The 6731-nt window shown below is 35.2% G+C and overlaps 1 long non-coding RNA gene across 1 annotated transcript; it reads left to right on the forward strand.

The window, feature by feature from the left end:
• Window positions 1-720: 720 nt before the first annotated feature.
• LOC145634485 (uncharacterized) lies at window positions 721-5953 on the forward strand. Its single transcript, XR_014113422.1, has 4 exons — window positions 721-816; window positions 3057-3777; window positions 4087-4271; window positions 5651-5953. It is a non-coding gene; the product is annotated as an uncharacterized LOC145634485 (long non-coding RNA).
• Window positions 5954-6731: the final 778 nt, after the last annotated feature.

A 6731-nucleotide genomic window follows, 5' to 3' on the forward strand; every position in this document is an offset into this window, starting at 1 on the left:
CGACTGCCGAGGAGACAAATAAAAGGTGGATTCTGCAGAAGCGGTAACCTTTGTGAAATATATATCTGCCAATTTCTTCATGAGTTTAGAGCACTAATAGAAAAACACAAATGGGCACCGAGTTAATGGCACCGGTTCTTAAAAACCGGTGGCAAAAAAATTAGGCAGGATTAGCATAAAAGAAATGCCACCGATTCAAACCAAACCGTTGCCAAATTGGTGAAATGGCACCGGTTTGAACCGGTGGCAAATAATTAAAAAAAAACCGCCCCCTCTCTTTTCTTTCTCTTGCCGCGTTCTCTTTCTCAGCTCATTCCTCACGCCCACTCTCTCTCTCTCTCTCTCTCTTATTTCTCCTCTCTCCTCGATTTCGCGATCTCCCTCTTCCTTTTTTCTTTCCGTCGTACATTCCACCTCGCCAGCGCACTCTCCTCTCAGCTCTCTGTCTATCATCCATCCCACCTCGGATTCACTCTACTCTCAGCTCTCTATTTCTCTATTTCATTTACCCTCGCACTAACCATCGCGACGGTGATGGTGACGGGTCTATTTCTCAACCGGCGTCGGATCTTTGTAGTGGTGGTGCATCTCTTCATGAAGGTATGTGCTCTTTGATTTAAAATCTAGGGTTTCTGATTTTTTATTTACTTTTTTAGGGCTTCATTCCAGCCATTTAGGGTTTTTGTTTCGCCGCGTTTTAAGCCGTTGTCATCATTGAGAGAAAGCTTGTGGTAAGTGCTTAATCTTCCTTTTAATGTTGACAATGCTGAACTTGCTGGGTTGTTTAGTGCTGCTGGTACTATTGAAATGGTCGAGGTAATTTCATACTTCCTGTTTTATTTTATGGGTTTTTGTTGAATTAATTTTTATTGTAATTCAATGGGGATTTTTTTGTTTAATTTTGTGGGGTTTTAGGGTTGTTTTGCATGTAATTTTGGTTTAAATTTTTTATTTTAAAATTTTTTAGAATATGTCATTTGGGTAACTGTAAGCGTCGTTTGAAGTGCGCCTACGTTAAGCATGTGGTGAATATGCTTGGCACTCATAGGAAGTGGGAATTGACATACGATTAGGGACAAGGAAAGTAGGGAGCCGCCAACAAGTTTTTAAGGAACTTGTAAACCGTTCACGGATCATAAAAGGCAACCACGATTAAGGGACAACTAAGGCAACAACGATTGACCCGTGAAGGTTACACCCCATTCATAATCCATGAGATTACTAACTCCATATGGTTCGGAACCACGAAAGGAGGATCGGGGATGATGGTACGAAGTGAGTCATGGAGTCACATTCGCCCGTATTGGCCTCTACTCGATTCTTATAGTGAAAAGTGATTCCTGCGATTTCAAAGGCATACAAACAAAATATTCAATTTGTTCCAAACTAATATTATGCTAAATTTGTTGAATATTAATGCAACATATATTTCTAAAATATTGTGACCACTTGAATTAACAACAAGATTAAAAAGGAACCTAAACCGGTTGTCCAAATTATCTTATTAGGCGTGATTTTCAATTACATATTCCCCCTTTAAACATGTAAAATGGTGATCATAACAATAATAGAATAAACATTAATATTGGAAGCAATTTTACCATAATATCATTATTCAAATCAAATATAAATAATAATAACCCTAATCATGATACTAGCAACAAGAATAAAAATAAGAGTAATTAAGTGATTAATTACTCACTTTCCGCGTTTCCTTGAATTGCTACATCATGAATAAACTGTTAGTAACTTCAATAAAAAATATAAATCAAATGGAAATTAAATTAAATAAATGTAGATTTGATTTGGTCCAAACCCTCATTTAATTATACCTTTCACGCCTTGGTTTAAGTATAGAACTTCGGGTATTGTATGGACTCCTTGGAGTGCTTAGGGGAAGTATATACTATGGAAGAATAGGGAGGCTAGTGTTTAGGCTAAAGAGGGAGAAGAGAATTATTTGATGATCAAGATTGTTGATGATTGAAAAAGGGGAGATATGACCTCTATTTATAGAGAAAAAAGAAGGGTCGAAAAAACAAGATAAGATCCGAATTAAATCGGAATAAAACTCGATAGATTGCAGTTTTTGTAATTTTTTTTTATCATATCTTTTGATCCAGAAATCGGAATAAGATAAATAAGATGTAGTTGGAAAGCTCTTGAAGTCTACTTTCTAAACCAATTGGAATCAGATTAAAATATTTTGTATAATAAAAGATATGGCCGAAATAGTGAGACGGTGTCAGTTTTGGATAGATTTTGATATTTTATTCATATCTTTTCCGTTATAGCTCGGAATTGATATTATAATATATCATTGGAAACATAATTTCAAGGGCTATCCAACCATATAAAATTTGGATTAAAACTATGAGTCACGAAAATAATATTTGTCTATCTTTGAACGAATTTCAATTCGGATAAAATTAGGACTTTAAAAAAAAGGAGTTTTATTCAATTTCAAACTCTTTAGTATTATCTTTTCAAAAAGGATAATTAGGATCTTTTAGAAACTTATAGAAGTTTCCAATTAATCCTAATTGGTTTAGGAATGAGATTAAATAATTTGGACCTTCCACATGATCATTGGGTCGTAGGTAAGGTGGGCTTAGGTTCGGTTTGGGCTCAGTTTAATATTTTGGCCATAACTTATTCGTTATAACTCAGATTTGGGCTTATAATATATCGTTGGAAAGCTCTTTTCAATCCCCATCCAACTATTCAATCATTGGACCCAGATTATGGACCAAAATAAACAGAAATGAACATTTTTATAAAAAGGACACGAAATGAATGATTTTAATTAGGACACAAAATGAATTATTTTGGGTTTAAAGGCACGAAAAGAGGAAAATAAGTTATGGTTTGGAGAAATGGGCTAGGAATTGGGTTGGTTTATGAAATGAAAATATGGATTTAATCACTCCAAGATTAAATACTCAACCCGACCAATAATGGCAGTGAAAGGTTGTTCATCATCGGGTTTGGTTTTGGGGAGACATTTTTAGGTGTCTACAGTAACATTAATAAGAAAAAAATCTGAGTTTATGCAGGTTATATATGATAAAATGACTGGAAGGAGAAGAGGGTTTGGATTTGTGACCATGTCCGATCCTCAGTTGAAGAAGTTGAAGCAACTGCTCAACAATTCAATGGCTATGTAAAATTCTTAACTATTTGAGCTTGAATTTTCTGATTATTTGTTTGAGAAATTTGTGTTTTACCTGTATGTTGTTTGAAGCTAATTGTATAAGATGTGTGTTTGTTTACATTACTTATGTAGGTAAATAGGGTGGTCATGTACTTCCTCTGTCCGGAATTAATTGTCACATTGATGGCGTAATTCGAACTATTGATGTGAAAACTAAATTTGGACGGAGGGTGTATATTGTACAATTACAAATACACCCTTTTGTGTGTCCTCTGTTTCTTGAACAATATGTGTATATCCTTCTTTGTTTAATGAAACCATGTAAAAGAGTAGTGAGTGCTGGACTACTAAGTTGTACAAGATATTACTCACTAGAATGGCCTTGTCCACTTCACCTTTAAGAAAGTAAAATTAAGGTTTAACAGTTTTAGATAGATTCATAAAGATAAGATGGGTTTAGATAAGGTTTATTAAGTTTGGTCTATCTCTTGGATTCCTATTTATGGACTTCTTTGTAAATATATTATCTCATCTTTAACTACTTAAGTTTTTTTATTTCAACTAATCTAAACTAACATGAGAACTTGTATTATTGTTTCCATTGTTACCGTACCGTCTGTGAAGTAAGACAAATTTTATTTGGAATGGCTAATGACATTCCACTTTCTTGCTTTTGTGGGTTAAGTATCTTTGTCAAAGTTATCAATCCTTCCATGAGAACCACATACTCTTGTTACGAATACAGTAGATATACATATTTTAAATTTCATATAATGGAACTCTTAAATTAAAAGATTGAAATGCTGTTATTGAAGGGATCATTTAAGTAGTAAAATGATTTTTTTTGTGATATGTATTTTATCTTGCTGGTTTATTATATGATGCTTTTGCCTTTTTTTGGGTTTTAATAATGGGTAAATTAACAATGATAGGTGTCGAGACTACTTGCTTTGGTTTATGTGGTTTCGGCTTCCAAGAAGAACTTCTCTTCTCTTATATCTTGCAAAGTGCTTTCAGAAAGTTATTGGGGCTGCTTGTTTTCATCAAGCCTCATGATTTGCAGCTACTTTCAGCCATTTCTTTGAAGTATAAATCGTAGTTGGTATCTAAAAATGAGGTATGTTGTCCTGTAGTGACTCCTTAAGGTATTACAGGTGTTTGGCTATTCGGGTGCTATAAACTGACAACTTATTTTCAATGAATGTGATGATGGGTTTACAAGTAACCATTGTTGTAGCTTAAAGCCTTAAAATGCAGCAGTTTGTAGGTTCAAAACCTAGGTACTTAATTGATAGGTTAGGTCTTTGTGGATAAAGTAATCTGACAATATGTTAGTGTCCTAGTTTTTTCCAAAATAGGTTCCTATGTCAAAAATGAATAGTGGTGGTACTTTTGATACTTCTGAACTTGAGTTAGTGAATTTCTGAACTTGAGTAATATATGTTGAGTTTATGCCTAAGGCTTATTGAACCCTCTTTGGATGCCTCTTCTTCAGAGGGAATTCCAGTGAAGTAAGTGGATGGAGTACTAGAATCTAGAGCATGTTGTGCACCAGATTTTATCTTATGCATTATGTGTATTTTATTATTAATTATTTTGCCCTCAACTTTACTTTTTTTTTTCCTTTCTATTTTGTTACTAATTGGAGCATGTTATTCAATGCATATACAGATTAGTCTGTTGAGATGTTGGCCTGGTGGCCTTTGTTTATCTCGATCCCTTGGAGATAGGGATGTTGGCGAGTTTATAATTCTAGTTCCTTATGTGAAACAAGTGAGGGTATATTGACTATTTACCAATATTCTTCTTTTGCTTGATTATCATTAGTGTCAATGCATTTTAAAAAAGCTTGCAGATCCTTATGTTTTTAATTACACTTTTACGAACTGCATATCCTTGACCTCTTTGAATTTTGATTAATAATTTACTTGTCTTATGTTGAAGTTTCTGAGATTTGGTCACATTTCCTTTTCTTTGCATATATCTTAGACATGGCTAAATTAGACCTTTCTTGACTACCTTGAGATGATTTCAATCATATATTAGAGCAAAGTTAATGATATGTAAATTTAGAGAAGTTAAGTCCACTGAAATTTTCCTTAAAAAAAAAAAAAGTCCACTGAAATCTTGTTATCTTGTTAGATGCCTTTTTATATGAAGTGTGAGTAGAAACGAAGACATTCAGTTAAGTTAAAGTTTTAGATAATGGCCTTATTTAGGTTTTGATGGGCAGTTGGAACTGACACTCATCTTGCTTAGTATGATATTATAGGCTTTCAAAGAGTCACTAAGGCAATGATGCAACTTTTTAGATATTTTGTGATACTATACCCTCTTACTATCGGAAGAAAAATAGTTTCTCTTATTGAGTTTGTAGTTGGTTAATGGAAAGGAAGCCCACTTGTAATGTATCCTTTGATTATACTGCCTGGACATAACACTTAACATACCCGTTGACTGCTTGTTGATGTTGTAAAAATGTTCTTTGAATTATAGGAACTTGGCATCATTGCTCTCCACATTCAGCTCCGTGCTACTGGAGGAAACAAGGCTAAGACTCTTGGAGCAGGTGCTTTGTCCGCAGACTAGATGTTGCTATATCCCTGCTGCTATTCTGCTCTACAGCTACTGCTGCGTTGCTACTAGGCTGCTGCTGTTCGGCTATTTTGGTCATTCTATATAATAATTTTTAAAAAAAAAATTGGATGAAAAGTGTAAAACTACAAGTTATTAATAAAAAAATATGTGTTTTAGGTATAATATGATTATATACAACTGTGTGCTGTTATATAAATGAAAATAAAGCAAAAAAAAATTTATTTTTTTTTGGCATTATTAGCACCGGTTCTGTTAATAACCGGTGCAAATAACTTTTTTTTTTAAAAAAATTGTATGCATTATTGGCACCGGTTAACCGGTGCTAATAACTATTTTTTGCACCAGTTCTGAACCGGTGCCAAAAACTGCATCCCTCAAATAAGCAACGGCTCAAAACCGGTGTGCAAAGCCGATTTTGAACCGGTGCGCATTTCTCTTTTTCTACTAGTGGAGGTAGCGACCTCACAAGGATTACCTAAAATGTCATAATCAACTGTTTCAGTAAACAAACTCAACGCATCCTCAAAAGCTTGACCAAGACCCACAATACCAGTACGACGCAGAAGTTGCGTCTGCAACCCAGCAAACTGCAACCGAGAAGCAAGAAAAGCATAATGACGAACATCACCTGCGGAATAAACACCAAGCCCTCCAAACGAAAATGGTAAGGTGGCAAGCCGCCACTGCCAATCACCAAACCCGGGCCCCGAAGCAATAACAATACGCTCCAAGGAAGATCGAAGAGCCTCGTCGAAAACGTGCTGAGCTGCCTCGAAAGCACCAGGAGGACAAGTACGCAAGGCAAAGTAGAGTTTAGAAACTCCAGTACATGCCCTAAGTAACAACAGCTCACACTGAGGATCATCCAGCATAACAACCTTATCCATAAGCGCAATGGTCTTGGACACCCTCTGCATCACAAGCTCGCCACTAAACCTGGAATCAGAACTAACGGGACCACCAAGCAGCTTAACACCTG

Source organism: Chenopodium album, chromosome 6 (genome assembly GCF_948465745.1).
Source record: "Chenopodium album chromosome 6, dcCheAlbu1.1, whole genome shotgun sequence".
In the NCBI taxonomy this organism is placed as follows: domain Eukaryota; kingdom Viridiplantae; phylum Streptophyta; class Magnoliopsida; order Caryophyllales; family Amaranthaceae; genus Chenopodium; species Chenopodium album.